At 42.1% G+C, this 23,919-nt stretch overlaps 1 protein-coding gene across 1 annotated transcript in view; it reads left to right on the forward strand.

The window, feature by feature from the left end:
* The first annotated feature begins 299 nt into the window (after positions 1-299).
* Positions 300-23,919, forward strand: part of BACH2 (BTB domain and CNC homolog 2) — a 199,438-nt gene continuing 175,818 nt past the window's right edge. Inside the window, exon 1 of the mRNA XM_063312069.1 lies at positions 300-868. The gene's annotated coding sequence lies outside the window, so the exon portion shown is untranslated. The remainder of the gene's footprint in view (positions 869-23,919) is intronic.

The raw sequence follows: 23,919 nt of genomic DNA on the forward strand, positions 1-23,919 counted from the left end.
AAGGACTACAATTCCCAGTATGCCTCTCAAAAGTTGCACGAACACAAAAGGAGGAGGGAGCTGGGAACGATAAAGAGCAGCGCCGGAGACACGGGAGAGAGTGTGCGCATGCGACAGGAACCCTTGGAGAGAATGTCCACGCAGGAGCCACTATTCTCAAAGAGGGTTACGCCGGCCTTGGCGCATCCCCGCCACGTTAGGAGCAGGCGCTACGCGATTTGCGCACCGGTGTTGTGAATGGGGAAGGCGGGGTGCGCCTACTCTGCGTATGTGTGTGCGCGTGTGGCGGTAGTGGCGGCGGCGGCGGGAGGATGATGTCAGCCTGTGAATGTCAACAATGTAGCGATTGAGGCGAGTAGGCGGCGTTCCTTTGGGAAGAGCGCGAGCCACGGGGAGAGTCAGCGTAGCCAACCGAGCGGGGGCCGCGAGAGCAGCAACGAGCCGCCGCCTTGCGCAGACAGCCCCCGAGTGCTCCCGCGGCAGAGCAATTTCTGCCTGGCTCCCCTTCCCCCTCTGTCCCCTCACCCTTCTTTCTGCAGCCTCCGCCGCCGCCTCCTCTAGTTTCCCTCTTCCACCTCCCCGCCCCCTCCCTTTTATATGCATATGTGTTACTTTCCCCCCTCCCTTTCCCCCTTTTCTCTGCAAGACTTTGCTTCGGGAAGCAGCTGGGTTTGTTTTTGGTCGCTGCTGCTCCTGCTGGTTTGTTTAAAAGCAGTCGGCTTGTGACCTTTCGATGCACATTTTCGCCAGACCACCTCAGCAACAAGAGCCCTCAGGAAGATTCGGGTCGGTTTCGCCACCCCGCTCTTCGCCCCTTTCAAACACTTGCGGAAAACACGCGGAGCCGTCGAAAGTTACGGTGCTAGAGGTGAGCCACCTCCCCCTCCCTCTCGCCCGTTTCCCGGTGTTCTCCCCCCGAAGGCGGGAGGTGAAGTTTGGTGTCCTGCGTTGCTGGTTTAGCTTTTCTGACGGGAGCCCCCTGGTTTTGGCTTGTCGGGAGATATGCGTGGGTCGCGAGCGAGCGAGGAGCAAGCTTGCATTGCTGGACGTGGCTTGGAAACGCAGGCGCTTGGCCGGTGCGGCGCGTTCTCCAGCCCCGCTGCGGACAGCGCGACCGGCACCGATTTGGTTTTACGAGCGAACCTGCGGAAGGGTGGTTTTTATAGGGGATTGGGGAGGAGCAAAGCGGAGGGATGGGTGTTTGTATGTGTGGAGTGGGTGGGGTAGATCGGCTTACAGTGGGTCAGTTTTAATTGCATTAAAGCTTCTGTCCCGTCGCGCTGGAGTAAAAGTGATGTGTGACTAGTGGAAGCCAAGGGATGGCTGTTTTGAAGGAGCTGCCAAAAGAGGAGCTCAGAATAGTAAGTCTGGCATCAGAAGGGATAGGGGGGGGGGGTCAGATAGACCGCTCCCTCCGCCCCCCAGCAGCTGTCAGGTTGCGAAGCCTTTCTGTCCAGCCGGGAGGCAGGAAAGGGAAGCTAGCTACCATGCCAGCAAACGTCCCCATCGTTTTACAACCCTTCTCTTTTTAGGTCTTCTCACCCGTGCCTTTTTGGCGCCTTCTGGAGGACTTCAGCAATAGCGGCGTGGGGGTTCTCGAAACGGGTGGGAAAAGCTCACCAAGCCTTAAGACAAGTTGTAATAAAGAAAGGCTGGTCGCTAAGGGGAGCGAGGGAACTGCTTAGATTCCTTTTCACGTTGACTAGCATAAGGGGGGGTGGGGAAGGAAGGATGGGTGAGAGAGTGTGTGTGTGTTTGTTCAGTCAGGGTGGCTAAATGCTTCCTGCCAGGTAACCCATTAAAGCTGTTCTGCACGGGCAAGACACATAAAGCTGGTCTCCTTATTCCTGGCATTTCTCTCCCAGTTCTCCCATTCAGTTTTCCTATTCACATTCTGAAGTGCATTGTGATGTCAGTCTGGTCAATGCTGAGTTCCCCCCCCCCTCCCCAGGCAAGGTTGCAATACACCTTCATGTGCGTTTAAAGACCGCTTGTTTTTTGAAGCTTGCTGTATTTATTATTATCTGGATTGCCTTCAAGTGAAATCTTTCCCTTGGCAAATACAGTTGTAGGGAAAAACAACTTGGGTGTGTGTGTGCAAGTGTGCCTACTTGAGACATCACCACTGATTGCTAAGTTTTTGATGTATTGATTAGTTATGCAAACTGAGCTGCAAAGTCATTTAATTGGTAGAAGCATCTTTGTGAAGAGAATTGGTAGATGCTTTCTTCTTGCCTTACAATAGGCAGCCTTTAGTTTTTAATTGTGGCTTCCCTATCACCTTAATCTGTTGAGTTGCACAGCAAAGGGTAATTATTTCCCACTGCAATATCTTCCTTGCCTCATGGGATGCTTGAAGAAGATAATGTGTAATGAAGACTCTGCATTTCCTCCACTGTCTCAGGTATAAGATGAGAGATGTTAACTACAATAATTTTCCCAGATTATTAAAAATGTAACATATAAACCACACAGCTAACTGCAGAGGCTATCATAAAGTAAGCTAAGTGTGAAATCATGCCCCTCCTTTTGTGGAACAAGTTATTTTTGTAATACAGTGGCTGTCTTTTTTAAAACACCTCAATTAAAAAGAGACCATCAGGCTTTCAATGACAGAAGTCCAGGCAAATCTGGAATAAACTTTTAAATTGTAGTAATAGTTGTGGCTTGGAAATACCATTTTAGAAAACTGTATTTAAAAATAATTGTGAACTGCAGTGTTTGAAGGTTGACATGTTGTAGCATTTAAAGACAGACTAAAGTCCATACATTGGACAACACATGGAAGTCTTGTGCATATTTACTCAGAGGAAAGACTCATAGAGTTCAGTAAATTTAATGCCTCTCTACCCCCCACCCCCTTTTAGGTAATATTTTTGGACTAGTAGATACCGGGGTTGGTTTTACTAGAAGGTTTCACTTGAAGGCTAGTAAAACTGGAAGCTAAAATTGAAGCACTAATAATGAAGATTAACTTCAGTCTTTGAGACCCATAATGTGAAGGCAAGAATCATTGGAAGAGACCCTGATACGTGGAAAAATCAAAGGCAGTTGAAAAAGAGGACAAGAGAGGACAAGGTGACTGGATATTAGAACTGGCGACACAAGTATTCCAAACCACAATTATTGACAGACAGTCTTGGTGAAATGATATCCATTGGGTCCCAAGGAGTTGGAAGTGACTGAACAACAAGAAAGATACATTTGGAATTTTGTGGTAACTCTTACAAAATAGCATGGAAAAGCTTGTACAGTCAGTCACAGAATTTACCAAATTTACCAAAAAACAAATTAGAGTAGCTTCCTTATCATTTCCTCTGTGCTCCAATGATGCTCTCTGCCACCACCAACTTTGTCTTGGGGGATTTGCTTGCTGACAAAACCCCAGGCTGCAGTCACCCAGCATTTGAATTTTCTTCAAATGCCTGTGGATCTGTGTGAGGTGCAGAGGAATTCTTATAACTAGATGTGATGCCAGAAGCTGAGATTTCATTTTACATCATGCCAGCTTACTCTTTATTTTTATTGTAAGATTTTAAAAGATGGGTCAAAAAGCTTGGTGGATACTAAAAGAGATGTCTATGCACACACTGTTGAATAAATCAGGCAGTGTTGGTGTGGTGAATCAGGTGTCATATAAAGTTCTCAAATAAATTGGTTCCTATAGCCACCACATTATCTACTTTTCCTTTACTATGTAATGCTTTTTACTGTCTCCTGAATCTACAGTCTTGTGCATATTTGTCTGAGGCTGGATCTGTTTAGCACAATAGGACTTCTGAGAAAATATTATACTGAACTATAAAGATCCTAAGCTACAAATCTGTATTTTTCTTTGTTGCTCTATAAAAAAATATAGAACTTAATATAGACTTACAGATTGTATTTAATATAGAATATACTTAATAAAATACAGGTATATTACCAATATAATACAATGAAGAAACTAAGATACTGATTTGCTTAATTTTTTTTCATCTGCTCCTAGATATGCCATGGGACCTTTAAGAATAATGCTAAACCTTGACTAGCTCTGTGAGTTAGCTGAATATAATACAGATGACCTCTCCCTTTCTTTAGTTAAAACAGTAATCATCCTCTCTCCTTGGTTAATGAAAGTAATTGGGACCGGGAACTCCATCACTAAGCTCATAAAGTGTGATGTCAGTTGGCCGGAGGTTCCTTCGGTTCCAGTTGTCATTGTTACGCAAATCCTGTGTGGTCGTTAGGTGTGATGTCATGTGATTGCCATTTGTGACCTGCCGGCTTCCCCATTGACTTTGCTTGTCTGAAGCTGGCAGTGAAGGTTGCAAATAGTGATTACATAACTGTGGGATGCTGTGATAGCCACAACTTCACTGACTAGCTGTAAGTCTCATCATTCAGTGCAGTTGTAACTTTGAATGGTTGCAGAACGAATGGTCGTTAACCAAGGACTGCCTGTACACTCAAGGGATATTCAATTTTAAAGCAGAAGGGTTCTTTGTTGTATATTTAGACATCAGAATAATGTCATTTAATTGAAATTGAGACTTTTTAAACAAGCCAGAACTATCCTTGCTTAATTTCAAACCATAATTTAAATCTGTGATAAAACTTTGCAGCTCCCAGATGGCATGCAGTGCTTTGATGTAGCGCTTTGCAGGTGTCCATATCCTCCTGTTATTTTGCCATTTGGTTTCCCTCTCCTTAGTTACTGACATTTCTGAAAGGTCCAGTTCCTGAAAGCGTCCCCCCCCATCATAGAGTCATTTGAGAGCAAAAGCTAGAGTGTCTGCAGCTCAAGGATCTATAACTGAGAGTGCTCTGTAGTCATAAGGTCTTGAAAGAACAAGGCCTTTTAGGAAATCAGCTGTCCCCAAAATTTGGCAATCATAAAATCGTTTGAAGGCATGACTGCTGAGAGCAGCTGCAAAATTTGTAAGTCAGGAGCAGGCAGAGAGTAAGGAGTAAGTAAGGAGAGGGACTTTATTTTTGCCTAATATTCTCAACTTTGTGTGCAAACATGTGTATGAATCAGTACCCGCCCATGATCCTAATCAAACACTGGCTGTTACCCTTAAGATCAAAAGATTTACCCAGCCTGAATTAATTGTTAAATTTAATAATTAATTAAAAGCCTAAATTATTTAACTTTGAAATAAGTATTTTCAATTCATCTTGTCTTGAATCCTTTATTAAATCCACTGTTTTTATAATTTCCTTGATTAGTTTTAAAACAAAAGGTCTAATGTTCACCCATTTGAAACTCATTATGTATCTTTTAATATGGGAATATAATTTGATGCATATGAAAATCAGTATTGCAGCATTTTGGATAGTTACATTGTCCTGCATATGTCCACGTATGGACTTTAAGAGAACTGGTCTTTATTATAAAACTGCTAGGATATTTTTGCCTATAGTGGTGAAATACTGTATGGCAACACACTTAGATTTTTTTTTTAAATTCCTAGAAGGCATCACATCTGCCTCACATTTAAAAACTTTCTCTTAGTATAACCAGAAATCAGATGTTGCATTGGAAATTTTGGACACTTAATATCAACATTGCTAAACAGAAGGGTGTTTTTTAAAAAATAAATAAATAAATAACACTCCCTGCATTATAAGCGTGGGAATAAGAGTTTGGATCGATTGTTTGTATCCTGAGTTTTGAGGATAACTTGTTTTGTGACATGCTTCCTTTTCTCAACCTGTACAAATAGTGCCTTGAGCAATGGTGTGGAGATGTTGGGTGTTTTCACTCTAGTTAAGAGTTCCGTTGATGAGCTGCAGTATAGAAATGCAAACAGCATTTGTGATAAACTTCTAGCCCTAATTAATGTTTGGAAAGTATGTATTTATAGGCAGGAGAGACGGGTTGAAGAGTGGAAGAATGGCTCCATGCTGCTGCTTGTCACTAGATATAGTAGATGTGTGGGAAATTTACAGTGCAATCCAGTGCGTGCTTGCTTCCAGAAAAATGTTATAAAATCAGAGTAATCTAAAATAGGGAAAGTATGTGAACTAAGCTTTTTCTTATGATGGAGTAATGAGCGCAAACAGAATGAGTGCTGCTTTTTCATTTCAAGTAAAGCCACAGCAGCTGTTTCTTTAAGAGTTTTCAAGTGTTTCAGTGTTAAATTTGTACTATATTGAAATAATGCATATGAACTCAGAAATAAATATAACTAGATATTATACTTTAGATATTGCTTTATTTTCCTATCTTCCTTTTCACATGTCCAAAGTTGGGGGGGGGTGCCTTTCCTATCCAGTATCTCATGGCAAAAAAGATTTTTAAACTGTGAGGATTAATTTTAAAAAAAGTTACTGATATGGCTATGTGCATTTGCATGAGCTTTAGTATTTAGAGAATGGCATCAAATATCTTTGATATTTCTACTTTAGCTGCACTGATATTTCTCACTTTAGACTGCTTAATCAGGCAGCAAAGTTTAGGGCTGAACTTTCCCATTTTGGAATTTTAAGCCCAAATTCTTTGATATTCAAAGCTGATTTGTAATTAGCTCTATCCACCATCAATATAGCTACCTCCTCTTTCTCATATAATTTAGTTGGCTGCAGGCTCCAAAGAAAATTGGCTTTCCAGACATCAGAGTCATGAGGATTCTGAAGCCTTAGGAACTTGATTCCTGAAGATTTTGGTACCAAGGATCAAGAACTTGATCAATGCTTTCTGAACCTACTATTTTTCCTGCTAGCTTTTGGGGAAACAGAAGGCTATGGAAGGCCCTGCCATATTGCCCGTGTACACTTCAAGAGCATGACTAACAGCAGTCTCACTTACTGTTAATATGTACAGTGGTCACGCTTTCTCATTAATTATTTATTTGTGAGTTTGTATAATTGACTAAATTAAATCCCAATAGACACTGGGTAGCATATAATAGCAATTATAAGAATATTCTAAGAGGAAAAATCTCGTGTGTGGGGGAGATGGGCGGTGATAAAAATCTGAAAATAAAAATCTGATAAATAAAAAAGGACTAAAACCATATTAAAGAAGAAAAAGCCACCACCACCACCCCAGATGTGCATTACCAAACAGCTCAGGCTGAAAGCATGGTGGAACAGTTTTAACTAGCTTATGGAATGCTAGGAGAGGGGGGCTTGCATGATCTGTTACCAATTTGTCCCTCTGTATTTGGTCCTTGCTTGTCCTTGTATCCCAATATGCAGAGCATCATGTGGCTTCATAAAAATAATGTAGATCACTGGCTAGATATAGTATTAGATATTCAGATGCATCACATTATTTGTTTATTTTCACATGAGAAATCTCGCAAATAATTTGGTTCTGTAATAGGAAACTGTGATGGTTGCCTTATTCTAATAAAACACAGACTCACCAGCCAGGGCTAAGGATATCTGGTTTATTAGGAATAGAATGCAGACACAGAGAAAGACGGGAATGAGCACATGGCGTGCGAGGTAGCCGGTAAATACCCACGGTGCGGACCTGATCCTTCCCCACCCCCCATTGTCCCGAAGTCTTGCCCGATGGTGAACCCAGAGTCTCGATGGGCGATCAGGGGGCGATTCCGGAGTCTCGATGGGCAATCAGGGGGATTAGCGCTGATTGCCTTTGTCCTCTTCCTGTGTCCGGAGCAGGTGTGTCCCCTGTGGTAATGCAGAGATGTCAGGGAGATAGGATGATGGCTTCCCGGGTCAGGGCAAAGGTATGCCCCTTTGTCCTTTATTTGTTTTTGTCTTTCAGTGCTTATAGGATTAGCACTGATTCTTTCCTTCCCCTTCCCCTTCATCGGAAAGGCATGTTCCCCGTTGTGATGTATGTATACATCGCAACGGGGGACATGACATACTGCCTCCCCCCAAAAAACTTCAAGGCGCCGGTTTGGAAGGATATGCTGCATGGAAGCGTGTGACTAGCCGTTGCGCTGAGACATCCCGGGCATGCACCCACTCAGGGTGGGGGAAATGTCTCCAGCGGACCAGGTACTGAAGGGTGCCCCGTAGCCTTCTGGAATCTAGGATCTCCTTTATCTCAAAGTGCTGCTGCCCATCGATCATGATGGGAGGAGGCAGGGGGGTTTCGTTATGCCACTTTGAGGAGATAGCCAGTTTCAGTAAGGCACAATGGAACACCGGGTGTATGCGTTTCAAGTTGTGTGGCAATTCTAACTTGAAAGTTACCGGGTTGATTATTTCCACTATTGGAAAAGGGCCAATGAACTTGGGGGCTAACTTCTTTGAGGGCTGCGGAGACTTAATGAATTTAGTGGAGAGGTAGACCTTATCTCCCACTTTGAAGTCTGGCTGTGCAGCCCTGTGGTTGTCCGCATAATGCTTGTAGGTTGCTTGGGCTTCGGAGAGAGCCAGCTGAATGATTGGCCAAACGTTGGCTAGCTGAGCAGCCCAGTCATCTGGGGAACAAGGTGGGGTAGCTGGCTGTGGCAACTCCGGGATCAGGACGAAGTCTCATCCATAGACTACCCGAAAGGGGGTGTGGCCCGTGCTCTGGTGCACTGCATTGTTGTATGCCACCTCAGCAAAGGGGAGTAAGTCTACCCAATTATCTTGCTGGTAGCTTATGAAGGAGCGCAAAAATTGCTCCAGGGTGGAGTTAAGGATTTCCGTAGAGCCGTCCGTGTGGGGGTGCCAAGCAGTGGACAATGCCTGCTTGGTGCCAATCAACTTCAAAAATGCTTTCCAGAATTGTGAAGTGAATTGTGTACCCCTATCTGTGACCAAGCAGGAGGGGGTACCGTGTAATTTGTAGATGTGATTTAAAAAGAGGCGTGCCAGCTGTTGAGCGGAGGGAATGGAGGCGCATGGGATAAAATGGGCCTGTTTCGAAAAGTAGTCGTTAACCACCCAGATGACCATTTTCCACTGGCTGGGTGGCAAGTCTACTATGAAACCCATCGAGATTTCCTCCCAAGGGCGGGAGGGGCTTGCCACCGGCTGCAATAGCCCCTGGGGCTTCCCCACTTTTCGCTTGGCCATAGCACATGTAGGGCAAGCAGCGACATAATCTTTTACATCCCTCTTAAGTGTAGGCCACCAGAATTGTCACCTTACCAGATGTAGTGCTTTTACAAAGCCAAAGTGCCCTGCCATTTTGTCATCATGAGAACGTCTCAGAACCTCTGCTCGCAATTGCTCCGGCACGTACAGGCTATTTTGTTTCCAAGCCAAATCTTTTTCAAAAGAAACATTGTTTTTATTGGTTTGCAACCATGTATCCGTTTTTAAGGCTTGTACAAACTGCTGTTGCAATTGCGATGAAATTGACATGCGTCTCCCTCCCCTTGCGGGCGTTTGTGCCGGAGTACGCTGCATTCCAGTTTGGCTGCGTGTGACAGCTTGGCAACCCAGCTGTGTGTCGGTCTACACAGTACCTATAATGTCTGATGCCTGACTGTCATCCTGGGGCCGCCTAGAGAGAGCGTCAGCTAAGAAGTTCTTTCTTCCCGGTATGAACTTCAGCTTAAAATCAAAGTGGCTGAAAAATTGAGCCCAGCGAACCTGCTTGGGGCTGAGGCGTTTTGGGGTACTGAGCGCTTCCAGGTTTTTGTGGTCCGTCCAGACCTCAACGGGGCAAGTGGCCCCTTCCAGGAGGTGTCGCCATGCCTCTAAGGCAGCTTTGACGGCAAAAGCTCTTTCTCCCATGCATGCCATCTCCGTTCTGTTTTGGAGAACTTGCGGGAGAGGTACGCGAAGGGCTTCAGCTGATCATTTGGATCCCGCTGAAGCAAGATCGCCCCAATTGAGAAATCAGAGGCATCTACTTGGACCATAAAGGGCTTGGTGGGGTCGGGGTGTTGTAGAACCGGTTCGGCTGTGAACAGGCTTTTGAGATGATCAAAAGCCCTTTGGCAATTAGGTGTCCAGTTAAGTAGCGCTCCCGGGTTTCGTGCCTTGTGCGTGTCTCCCAAACCCTTGGTGCAGAGTAAATTAGTTAGGGGCAAAATGATTTCTGCTAGTCCCTTGATGAACCCCCTGTAAAAATTAGAAAATCCCAGAACACTTTGTAGTTGCCTCCTAGTGCGCGGGCACTCCCATGCCAGGATGGCCTGTACTTTCCCAGGGCCCATTTCAATGCCCCTCTCAGAGATTCTGTAACCCAGGTAATCTAGCTGAGATTTATGAAACTCGCACTTAGATAGCTTGGCAAATAGCTCGGCTTTGCAGAGTTTCCTGAGCACCTGCTTAACCAAGCGTCCGTGCTCCTCTTCAGTCTCAGAATATATCAATACATAGTCTAAATACACCAGGACCCCTTTGAACAAGTGTTCGTGCAAGACCTCGTTGATCAATTGCATAAATACCCCTGGTGCCCCTGCCAAACCAAACGGTAACACTTTATATTGGAATGATCCCAGTGGGCAATTGAAAGCCATCTTCCACTCATCCCCCTCCCGTATGCGTATGCGGAAATAGGCTTCTCGCAAGTCCAGTTTAGAGAATATTTTCCCCTTTGCCAGATGTGCTAATATGTCTTTGATTAGGGGCAAGGGGTATTTGTTTGATACGGACACCGAATTTAATCCGTGGTAGTCCGTACAGAGTCTTAATGTCCCATCCTTTTTTTCTCTGAACAACACTGGGGCTCCAACTGGCGAGTTTGCGGGCTCGATGAAGCCTCATGCTAAGTTCTTGTCCACAAACTCCCACAATGCTGCCAGTTCTTTCTGGGTCATTGCGTAAACTTTCGGCTTTGGCAAGGGTGTGTTGGGGACCAGTTCTATCGCGCAGTCAGTCTTTCTGTGAGGTGGGAGTTTGTCTGCTTCTTTCTCCCCGAACACATCTGCAAGCTCAGCGTATTTGTCCGGCAAGCCTTCCAGGGCCGCTGCAGCCAGATGCGTGATTGTAGATGCCGCCCTCCCCACCGCAGCACGGGGAATTCGGTCCCCTGTAGGTGCTTGGTAGAAGCTGTCTGCAAAAGTGATCGTCCTGGTTTCCCAATTTATGTATGGGTTCCTTCGTATCAGCCACGGAATGCCTAAGATGATTAAAGGGTGGCCCACCGGCGCCACGACGAATTTCAGTCTCTCCCGGTGGCTGCCTAATTGCAGCGCCACTTCTCCGGTGAATTGGGTGACCGGGCCCCCTCCCGCTGCCGAACCGTCCAATTGCGTGAAGACTATGTGGTGCTGAAGTGGAAAGCAGGGGAGATTTAAATCTCTTTGCTCTCTCCTTTTCTAAGGGGTCTCTGAAGTGCAGATCTAGTGCCCAGAGGAACTTGTCGAATTCATCGAGCTCTGGTGCTTCTGCCCGGCATAGCTGCACACACCAGTCAGCCGCCCTTCCTTTAAGTTTGTTAGCAATGGCATTAATTTTGCCCTTTTCTGAGCGGAAATATGGCCCAAATTCTTCCATGTAGTTCTTTGCATTTGTTAGGAAGAAGGATAATGTTGCTGGGTCCCCGTCAAATTTGACCCCGAAGTCTTTCACCCCCGCTCCTGGTGGGCTCCAAAACACATCTGGTCGTCTGGGCGTACCTTGGGCTGCTGGGGTTCTCCGGTCTCGGTGTGGGGATTCCGTAAGCCGGACTCCGGGCGGCGTTGCCTCAGTTTCGTGCTGGCTCCAGCCTCTTCCCAGCGGTCGCGTCTCAGGAGTGGGAGGGGGGGTGAAAGACTTCTGGTACCTGGTTCCACCTCACCCCTTCCTTGGGATTCCCACGCCACCGACCATCTCAGGAACAGCTGTTCGATTGACTCCAGCCTCGCCTCCATTATCCTCAGCCTCTCAGCTGTCTGGGAGCCTTCCTCGGTTCGTCCGATCCGGCGCCTTCCCTCGGCTCCTGCGATCGTCGATGACAGCAGATCCCGTGGCTTCCTAGACGCCCCGAGCATCTCTGGTAGGGATCCCGGTGTCTCGTCCAGGGTGACCCACTCACCCTGCGACTCTCTGGTGGCTTCAGGTGTCCTGCTCCTTCTGGCCTCCTCCTCCGAGCTTGATCCCGAACCCTCCTGGACTTCGTACCATCTGGGAATAGGGTTCTCACCGATCGCCCGTGCCGTGGAGTCGGGTGCCCCGTTGCTGGTCCTCTGGTAGCCACCTCTTCGTGGGTTGAGTCTTTCCATCGCCAGCTTTGATCCCTCACAGACGAAATCTGGAATGGTGCTAGCGGAAATTTTTTTTTTCGATTCCCGTCTTTATGTGATGGTTGCCTTATTCTAATAAAACACAGACTCACCAGCCAGGGCTAAGGATATCTGGTTTATTAGGAATAGAATGCAGACACAGAGAAAGACGGGAATGAGCACATGGCGTGCAAGGTAGCCAGTAAATACCTGCGGTGCGGACCTGATCCTTCCCCACCCCCCATTGTCCTGAAGTCTTGCCCGATGGTGAACCCGGAGTCTCGATGGGCAATCGGGGATTAGCGCTGATTGCCTTTGTCCTCTTCCTGTGTCCGGAGCAGGTGTGTCCCCCGTGGTAATGCAGAGATGTCAGGGAGATAGGATGATGGCTTCCCAGGTCAGGGCAAAGGTATGCCCCTTTGTCCTTTATTTGTTTTTGTCTTTCAGTGCTTATAGGATTAGCACTGATTCTTTCCTTCCCCTTCCCCTTCATCGGAAAGGCATGTTCCCCGTTGTGATGTATGTATACATCGCAACGGGGGACATGACAGAAACTTGCTAAGCATTGTAGATTAATATGAATCAAAATGTGAGTGGGAAGGTGTGAGTGTTAGACCATGTGTTTAGATGCTATGTTTGAAGTAGTTGTTAGAACTAATAACACAACTGCTTTCTATAGATTATGGACAGTATGGAAATATGATTATAATTTGGCAACTGTCTGTATAGGAAATGGATTTGTCACTGGTTTAATCTCAGTTGGGGGGGTGTATGTTAATATTTCCTATGCACATCTGTTAAAAGTTAATAATAAGGGATGGGAAAGGTTAAGCTTCCAAGATAAGGAAAGATAGTATCTGTCCTGACAAGCAGGAACCACGCCAAGACGAGGAATAGGTTTCTAGTGTTTTATTACTGCTACAGTAGACAGAAAATCCTACCAAACTGAAGAAGCGTGAGAAAACCCAGACAGATAAACCCCAAAAGTCAAGGCGGGTCTGTTCTGTGTCTCTTTGAATGACAGCTCAAATTCTTGCTACTACACATGCGTTTTCCCCCCTGGATAGGGGCGCCCTCCTCTTCACCATCAGTGCTCATGACAGTATCTCATATAAATCAAACATTTTTTTTTCCTTTCTCAATTGAAGTGTTGTCAGATTGTAAACTTATATATAAGTTTTTAAACTGTCTTCTAGTATATTTTCCTGGGGGATGTTTCTGATTAATTGCACCCAGGAATACCCCATGGGCAACACAGTAGCCTTAAAACAAGCCTCAGACAGCTATTTCCCAACAGTGCAGAATCAGTGGTCGTAAGTGGGTATGTTTGCTGAAAATCCCATCTCATGTCTGAATGTGGAATCTCTGCAAGGGCTAACTGTTGAGTAGAGTAACTATAATATCCTATCCAATATTGACAGTATTAAAATGATGCAAAGTCACCCAAAAAAGTCAAAATGTGAATGAATTATGCATCCTGAGACCTGTAATAAAAATGCTCCAAGGAAAAATAGAATTTGCTGGGATATGAGTTAAATCTGAGATTGGGTGTTCTTAGATATAAATGATTCATTGCAAATAGGTGATTTATTTAGCATGCAAAACTTAGTTTTCCCCTGTCCTTCTATTAGACATATGCAGACTTTGCAGGTACACACATACTTATACATACATATACAGGGTGTCCCAAAAGTTTTGAAGCTTCAGATTGCATTAAGACCTTTGAGACACCCTGTAAATGTAAATATAGGGATTAAGAATTAGTGGAGGTAAGCCCACTCTTTAGTCCTCCACTTTCAGAAACTCACTGGGTCAGAACTTGGAGCAGTTTAAGTAGTGACTGAGAGGTGCCTTTCCCTTTTTTAAAAAATAACATTAAAGCCTTCATCTGATTATAGCTGTTGCCTGGCTGCCTAGATGAACTGTCTTCTTTTCTAAGAAATACAGAGCATTTGAAAAAACACAGGAGAAAGACATTTTTTAAAACTTACAATGTAAGTCAAACCTGCCTCCTACTCACACCATGATTTTTTTGTTCGACCTACAGATGCTGGCCCAAATTTATTCTGTTCTAAATCCTCAGAGGAGCAAAATGCTCTTATTTGTTCCCACCAGGATTCCGGGCAGACTTTGTTTTAATCCTAAACACCACATCAGTTTGTCTTGCATTATTGAAGGATTTTTTTATTATCATTTTTGCTATCTCATACTAAGTAATGTTTGAAGATAATGTCTTAACATGTAATATTTATATCCCTTGGTGTGTTTGGGTGCAACATTGTGAATCTGCTGGTATGCCTTCTGATCAACCAAATCTTTCTTCAAATATAATGACTAATCTGGGGATAACCTGTAATAGTAAATAACACCATAAGTTTTGCTAGGAAACTGATATGGGTGTTTCAGTTAAAAGTAATATGCTAGCAATATTGATATTTTTCCTATTAGTTTATATCAGACACAATAACAGATTATTCCAGATTATTTAAATTTCCTATCTTCCCATTCTAAAATCTGAATAAAATTTGCCACATCTGTAGTAATAATGTCTACTCAGCATTTGAAAACTTGGCCACTGTTTCTTGTATATTGAGCATCAACCTCCTCCCATGGCAGCTGCATGAACTAAGTATCCATATTGAAGCTTGCTTCAAGCAAATGTAAAATTCATGAGTTTAGCCAGCTGAGTTGCAGCATGCTCATTCTGCTTTCTAGTTAGACTGAAGCATCTTTGTGGCATGTTGAAAAGCATCATACTTAGCCTGCCACTGCTGGAGCAGAAATTACCATTTTCACACAAGCAAGCAAGCAGAGGAATGCATATACATTTTATTGTGATCAATAATGAGCTTAAATTGAAGTTAAGTAAGAACACTTACGAGCTTTACAAAGAGAATGAATGGTACATGTTCATCAAAGGAAAATAATTTAAAAAAATAAACCCTAAACCTATGCTTTATATGAGTTGAGTATAATGTTGGCAATTTTCTATGAAAGTTTTAAAACAGATAATTTTCCTCTCCCTGTTTGGAGATTTAGGTAGCCTGCTTTTCACAGTATTGTTGCTGTTCTTCTACATTCTGTAAAGGCCTTTCAAGTTACAATACAATCCTACTCTTATTTTCTCTAAAATAAACTCTGCTATATTAAATGTGCATTTAGGAATGCAATATTAGTCTTTTTAAAAAGAAAAAAAACCAAACTGGTTATGCAATTGTAAATTACGTAAGTGTAAATGAAACTAAGCTCCTGCTCACCTAGCAGTTCGAAAACATGCAAATGTGAGTAGATCAATAGGTACCGCTTCGGCGGGAAGGTAACGGCGTTCCGTGTCGTCATGCTGGCCACATGACCCGGAAGTGTCTATGACAACGCCGGCTCTAAGGCTTAGAAACGGAGATGAGCACCGCCCCCTAGAGTCGGACACGACTGGACTTTACGTCGAGGGAAACCTTTACCTTTACCTAAATGAAACTAAGGCCTCTCATATCCATATCTAGACTGAAATCATCAGAGAATTTCCATTGGTATTCATGAACACTGTTAGGGAGATATCAGCCCTTTATGCATAGATTGTGAGTTATATTCTGGTTTTGAAATTTTATACATTTTAACTAAGAGTACAGAAAGGGAAGGTTCAAGCTATTTATTCCAAGGGACATTTAAGCAGTTGTAGAAATCAGCAGGTGTACCTTCCTTTGTATGTATTCTGTTTTATATCCAGTCTTACCTCATAGTCTCAGATGGCTTAAAGCCCTTTAATCATTATCTGATTATGTTTCCGTAGGGTCTACAGTGTACGGTGTCTCATGATTATTTGTTCCACTTCAGTCCTGCCCTTCTGTGAGGAGCTTGTAGTAGTTGAATGCCCATCCATTGAGGAGAAAAAAATCTACAACTGTGTGGGTTGGATCTGACCTTAACTCATGATTAGAGTAGAGCCACTAAAATCTAGTCATTTATTATAAAATAGCCCTATTGGTTTCCATAACTCTGTTCAGAGAATGACTAAGCCAGGAGGACTTTTTTTATTTTTTACTCTTATTTATATTATTTATTATTGTAATTTTATATTGTGGATTTTATGATTGTTGTTTTAATTGATTACTGTAAACCGCCCAGAGTCCCCCGAAGGGAGGAGATGGGCGGGGACAAATTGGATAAATAAATAAATATTGTAAATTTAGTCAGAGAAAGACAACTCCTTGTCCAAGATCATTCAATGAGTTTTGTTAATAAGGATTACGTTTCCATTTCCTGGACCATATTGAATACTCTATCCACCAGAACAAACATTCCCAGAAAACAATTAAATAGGAAAAATTTCCAATGGCTTCTCTGATCGGGGGGGGGGGGCTGATATTAGATGTTTATGTACTTACATGTGTAAGTTAACATGTATTTCCTAAAGGCAGGTTATTAGCAGCACTGAAATTGCTGAACTTAAACAGATGATGTAATTCATTGTTATATTATTAGTCATATAAACAGTGCATTTTTAGTTTAAAAAAGGATTATGAACATGTTTTTCTGAAAGATCTTCTCTCTCTTCCATCTTGTTGATATCCTTTATTTATTTATTTTCTATCCCGCCTTTACTGTTTTTATGCTATACCCACTCTCCTATGGATGGTAGGATGCCCTTTTCAGTCCCTGTGTTGTTGTTTATTCGTTCAGTCACTTCCAACTCTTCGTGACTTCATGGACCAGCCCACGCCAGAGCTTCCTACCGGTCGTCAGCACCCCCAGCTCCCCCAGGGACAACGTCACCTCTAGAATATCATCTATCCACCTTGCCCTTGGTCGGCCCCTCTTCCTTTTGCCTTCCACTCTCCCTAGCATCAGCACCTTCTCCAGGGTGTCCTGTCTTCTCATTATGTGGCCAAAGTATTTCAGTTTTGCCTTTAATATTCCCTCAAGGGAGCAGTCTGGCTTTATTTCCTGGAGTATGGACTGGTTTGATCTTCTTGCAGTCCAAGGCACTCTCAGAATTTTCCTCCAACACCACAGTTCCAAAGCATCTATCTTCCTTCTCTCAGCCTTCCTTATGGTCCAGCTCTCGCAGCCATATGTTACTACTACTTTTCAGTCCCTGCAGATCTTCCATAAATTTACATCTTTTCAAAGGATACAAGAGTGGCCCTCTATGTTGAGAGCCTCATGTGGCGCCCAGTGGTAGGTGGCAGTATTGCAACTGAAAACTCTCCTCGCAACCCAAGTTCGATCCCAGTGGAAGCTGGATTCTCTCTCAGGTAGCTGGCTCAGGTTGACTCAGCCTTCCATCTTTCCGAGGTTGGTAAAATGAGTACCCAGCTTGCTGGGGAAGGTGACGACTGGGGAAGGCAATGGCAAACCACCCTGCTATAGTCTGCAAATGTGGCGAAAGCCACATCCCCCCAAAGGGCCAGACATGACTTGGTGCTTGCACAAGGGACCTTTAACCTTTTTGTTTTCACCTGTATGTTGTGGTGTATATTGAAACTTTAAGTGTTCAAATGTGAAGCTGTTATGATGAGATCTTAGCTATAATTTGCAATATTCCTGTTGTCACTTGCCTTTTTGGCAAATCTGAAATCTAAAATTGGAAGCCTTTGATACCATAGTAATCTGCAAGTACAGATTGCATTTTCTTTATTAGTGAGTCCATGTGACCTCCCTTCCATTTTTCATTAGATATGGGTCTTCCAGCTCACAAGACTTTATTGTAAAGAGAGATTGTATGCCAGCATCAATCTTTCTAGAAATTAACCTTAGACCTCTGATTATGAAATAATTTCCCAGCTGAAGTGTTAAATATTTTGAGTGCTCTAATTCAAAGTAAGTTTCCCACTCATTAAAAAGAAAAAAAAATGCATATTGCTTTCCTGTCCTTATGCAGGACAGATTTTCACTTTTAAAAAAGAGAAGTAACTCAGACATTTAGTTTGAGCTGTTTGATAGGTTTAAACAAATTGATTCTGAAGACTTAATGCAGCTTCTAATTATAGCTAATGTTCAGAGATGATTTCTTTGAATTGGACATATGAATAAGGAAATGGGAAACTGTGTGATACTGGTTTTCTGCATGTTAATGTATATGTGCCCACACTTCCTGAGTAGAAACTTGTGTGTGTGTGCATGTGAGCATACATGCACACACACTTTTGTTTGTGAGCCTTCTAAAAATGTCAGCAGTTTCCTACAGGCAGCTCTTGCTGACTCACATGTCTCCTGCAGCACAGCCTACCTTAATTTAAGTTATCTGCAGTAGAAGAGTACCCACTTGAAGACTGTGAGAGAAATTGAGCTTTGTTGCTGAAAGAAGTTCTTTATGCTGCTGCAGCTTCCTTCCTCAATGAATAATGCTGTACATCTTTTAGTATTCTTCCCCCCCCCCTTTTCAGGCTGCTGTTGGGCTGCATGTTTGGAGCAAAAATCTGCTGTGCCTCCGCTGAAATGTCAGTTGTAGTCAAATTTCATAAAATGGAGGCTTACATTTGTCTATATTGGGGGCATTCCGTGACAGCTCTCCCAAATATGACCAGGAATACACCACTGGCAGAGAGCTAAAGTGAATATTACCTCTCAGGGAAGACCTCTTTCAAACATATTTATCTTATTTACACTTCAAAGTTGTAGATGTGTTGGAGACACACTTTCTTTCAAGTTTATTATGCTAAACTAATAAAGTGTAAATGCAGGCAACAGTTTTGGATTTATACTTAAACATGCACATAACACACATTCAGTGCCAAACAGTGTATAGTAAGGGAACAGAGTTGATGGATTTGTACAACAGATTCACAAGCTTTATACCTACAAGATAACCGTGCATTGTCACTGCTCTATACCCTCTTTCCCCATCTCCCCCCTTTGTTCCCAGATGTATTCTTCATTTTTTACAATAGCGGGTCCCAAGATTTAGACTTCTAAATGCAGAATTGTCTTCTGAATGCAATCTTAGGATGTGTAGACAGCTTTTATTCCTAGCATTCATCTGTTCGCATACCTGAAGCAGGGTTTGAAAACTGCTGGTGGGGGGAGGGGGTCCTAGCCACTGATTCCACAATGGTGAGCCATTAGATTTGTGAGCATGTGGGAAAACACTTGTGAAGACAGCATACAAAATGTTGAAATAAATAAAATAATAGTAAAGTAAATGTGGCCTGCAGGAAACAGATGCACTGCAATATTCTTCTGCTTCTAGCAGGCGTAGGCAGTGATCAGCACTGTAGGGCTAATTCTGACTGACTGCAGTAGATTAAAACTGCAAGTCCCATTACACCCATGTGGATTCAGCTTGCTTCAATGGCTATATAGCAGTCTTTTTTTCATATAATTGTATGAAGAGTTTGCGCAGCTTACTCTTAGTTATAAAGCTGTAAGTTGTCAAGCACAGAATCAACTCCTGGGTTTTATTTTGTCTTCAGACTAACTAGCATGATGTGTGCCATATTTATGTAACTGAGACAGATATATCTTAATAGATGGGATTTATATGATACACATACAAATATTTGCATAATGTTTAGAGTTTGTGGTGTAGTTGCCAACTTATCTTTGCATTCTGAAGGGAAACAAAAGTAATAATCTTTTTGTCATACTGATTTTGCTTCACCAATGACTGAAAATGGAATCTAATAGTATTATCTAAGTTTTACCACATTTTACGAATTCTTCTGATTTATAAGTGTGTTGTTTCTTTTTTGAAGAATTTGTTGCTTAAGATAGGATTAGTCAGTGGCTAGATTCTGCAGTGGATTCATTCTGTCTACTAAACAGCCAGCTGGAAACTGAAAGTCTATTTTGTTTATTGTCTATAAACACAGACATACTCTCTAATGAATAAATAGCAGTTTCACACATCAGGTGGAATATGACATATAAAACTGGGTTTGAAGGGCAAAATATGATTTGGAGCGTATGTGAGATGCATATAGCACCTGTCAGGAGCACCTTAAACCAAGCATGTCTTTTCCTGCCATACATATCCACTGTGGAGGGCAGCTGTGCCAGCCCAGGAAAAGACACAGAGCTGCTTTAAGATGTTCCCAGTAGGTGCTCCGTATGTGTCAATATGCTCCAAATCACATTTTGCCCTTCAAATGCAGATCTCTGCTCAGCTCTTTTATCTTTGGTAAGCATTACTTTGTGGGTTAGTCAACAAAATTGGTTGATCCAAGGAAGCAGAGGGAATCTTTCTTGTTACTAGTCTGCTCTGATAAACTCCCTGCCTATTAATGAATAGAAGGGAAAATAACTATTGAGAATTGTGGAAGATGTGAAAGAAAAGGGTGTTCTTGGTTTCCGCTGATAATTATGACTCATTGGTTTCAGGAGGTTTTCTACTTCTAATAATAAATCTATGCAAGATTTTCAGAATCTGTGGCAAAAATTCATAGTGAAAGGTTGGAAAACCTGATATAAAGCACTTTTATTTTAAACAAAGCATTCAGTGATCTCTCCATTGTGTAGGTGAATAGGTCTCTTCCATGGCATTTAAAATTGATAATGTACCATTTACTCCATCCGCTGCCCCAATATCTTTTTCTTAGGTCTCTTTTTCTATTTGTTATAAATGGTAGCTGAAGAAAATACAGTGTATGCTCTTTGGGGACAGGAAAGAAATAAGCCAAAATAATCCCTTTGATCTCTAGTCCATTTCCAAGGAAATAGAGAGCTATGTCTGACCCATTAAGTCTCCCCGAGTACCATACTTTGTCTGTGTGTGTGTCTGTGTATGCCTTTGAGTCAGTCTTGACTCCTGGTGACTACCTGTACAAATCCATACAGTTTTCTTGACAACTGTTTCAGAAGTGGTTTGCCACTCCTCCTTCCTAGGGCTGAGAAGTGACCACTGCAAGGTCAGCCAAGTGGCTTCATGCATAAGGCAAGACTAGAACTCACTCTCCCCCAACTTCTAGCCCAGTGTATCAAACTGGTTGTCTAGTCCAATTTAGTTTGCCACTAAAATGTACATCTTAAAAAAGTGAATTCAACAGGATTAATAAGATAATAAAATTCATACAAAATCTGAATAAGTAACAGGGTAATAGCAGCAACAATGTTACCTGGTGAACAAAACACAGATGGCATCTTCATGTTCTACAAATGCTATCTGTAAGAGCTCTGTTTTCAGTAGCTTCTGAAAGGCAGTCAGGTGGGTAAATCTGACTGGGAAGCTGTTTCAGAGGATAGGTGCCTCTGCTGAGAAGTAATGTCTCCAGGCCTCAGCCCTCCTTACTGTAAGAACTGACACAATTAGTCCCAATATTGACCCAACTCATGCACAATTGGAATATGCAGAATTCAGGTTTATTGAGAACAAGTGTACAGAACAAAGGAAAGTTGCAATTAAAAGATTCTGCCTAAACTCACTCATTAAAACTTTCCAATGCCCCACTCCCCCCTCCTGTCTCTTTCTTACTCAACCTCTAACGGTCAGCCATACCAGCCACAGATGTCTCTGGCAGTACGATCTTGACTCCCCCTCTTCCAGCCCAAATAACAGTGATTCACACTCCTTGCAATTCCCCCCTCCCACCTTCTTTCTTGACATGCGTTGATCCATCATTGTAGACAAACACAATCAAAAGATTCAACAATCCTTTGATTATGGAGTCTGACACTTACTTTATCAAATAAAAGAAGCAAATTCTCCTAGGAAGATTGAATCAGATAGGTCATGTTTACTTGTAGTAGACAACTATTCCCGAAGTAGCATACTATGGAGTTCATAACTACTACTACTATTATTATTATTATTATTATTATTATTATATAGTGTGCTGTGTATCTCTTGTGCATTTTATTTCTGTTTTGTCAAGATTACATGTAATCTTTCTACAAGTACTAACAACATGTAGATGAACTGTTTTGCAGTTTGACTAATTAGTGCCTTCTATACTGTGTATCCAAAGTAGTCTGTTAAAGCACAATGTAAACAAGACACTTTAGGATTGGTGATGATTGGAAAATACTGTTTACTATTTTCCAATAGTACTACTATATCAGTTTATTTAAATTAATACCCTGTGATAATTATTTATATATTTATACAGTGTCACTGAAGTTGAAGTCCTTGTTGCCTTAATTCATAATTATTTCTTCTTCATGTGTAAAACTTTTGAAGTAATCTGTTTCATGGAGACTATCAAGCCAAAATGAGTGTGACCAAGATAAAATTGCTTAATTTAACATAATTGTGTTCCATTATATTTTACATGCTTTTATATTGGTCATGCAGTATGTTTTCAAAAATACAGGGAAGGGAAATAGGATATAAATGGAATCTGTAAAATTATGAAATGAGCAGAATACAGCCAAATATATTATTTAGGAATAAAAGCTACTGATTTCTGTGCACCTTAAGTATGGGAAAGTCTGGATACAATTCTAGGCATAATAGGTTGCATTAAATAGTAGCCAGGCTTATTTAATTGCAGTGTTTTAAAACAAAGAATAGTAGAATGGTTTGAGTGTTTTGATTTGCTTTGGGGCAATGTTTCAGATGTAAAAGTTGCTTTATTTTCTCAAAATAGATGAAATAATGGTCCAGAACTACTTTTTGTTTTGTTTTGTTGTTTTGTTTACTAAAGATTCCTGAGACAAACCACTGGCATTTGTTTCAACTATTATCTGAACTGTGGAAATCACTATATTCAAGTATGTCTTGGGTTTTTTTTTGAAATCTCAACATTATGATAAACTTTCTGAAATAAGAGAAAAGGGTTTATTTGAAAAAGTCATGCCCTAAGATTAAAAAATTACTCTTGGATCTCATTATTGATTCATAGAATTTTTCAGAGTTACTACTGGTAAGCTGCTAGTGATGGAAATTAAAGACAAACAATAGTAAAAAAACAGCCAATATCTGTGTCAATGTGACATCAACAACTGATTTTTTAAAAAAGCAAAGTTGGGAGAACTAAAATTCTCTTTCATATACACCTCTGGCAAAGTTACACAATCATATTAAAACATTAGTAGAAATATAATGATTGATCCAGAAGGGTAAGAGTTTAGATTATAGTCTCAGTTAAATTCTGAAACCATTGTTTGAGTAAGGTATATATTCTTCAGATCAGTGGATCAACTTTCTAACAGTGAACTTCATGCAATATACTTTTCAACATTTAAATAATTAGATCAGGTATATACATAGTAACATAGTAACATATGGCTGCGAGAGCTGGACCATAAGGAAGGCTGAGAGAAGGAAGATCGATGCTTTGGAACTGTGGTTTTGGAGGAAAATTCTGAGAGTGCCTTGGACTGCAAGAAGGTCAAACCAGTCCATACTCCAGGAAATAAAGCCAGACTGCTCACTTGAGAGAATGATACTAAAGGCAAAACTGAAATACTTTGGCCACATAATGAGAAGACAGGACACCCTGGAGAAGATGCTGATGCTAGGGAGAGTGGAAGGCAAAAGGAAGAGGGGCCGACCAAGGGCAAGACGGATGGATGATATTCTAAAGGTGATGGACTCATCCCTGGGGGAGCTGGGGGTGTTGACGACCGACAGGAAGCTCTGGCGTGGGCTGGTCCATGAAGTCACGAAGAGTCGGAAGAGACTGAACGAATAAACAACAACAATATACATAGTGCAGAAGAATAGTTTTGTAACTTTCAATTGTCACCTAGTGGATTAAAACAAGATTTAGGATAGGATTTAGGACAGTTTGGTCCAATCTGTATCATACTTTGAAGGAAGCAAATCTAGGAGGAATCAGTAACTCTGCACATGACATGAGATGTTAGCATCATGAGTTTTCTAAGCTTAAAAATAAAGACAGTGTAGAAGCTAGAACTAAGTATTAATCTTAGAAGAGGTGAAAGATATGTATTTTAAATACCTTACTTATTTGCTGCTCCTGATTCA

This window comes from Candoia aspera, chromosome 1 (genome assembly GCF_035149785.1).
Source record: "Candoia aspera isolate rCanAsp1 chromosome 1, rCanAsp1.hap2, whole genome shotgun sequence".
NCBI classification, from domain to species: Eukaryota; Metazoa; Chordata; class Lepidosauria; order Squamata; family Boidae; genus Candoia; species Candoia aspera.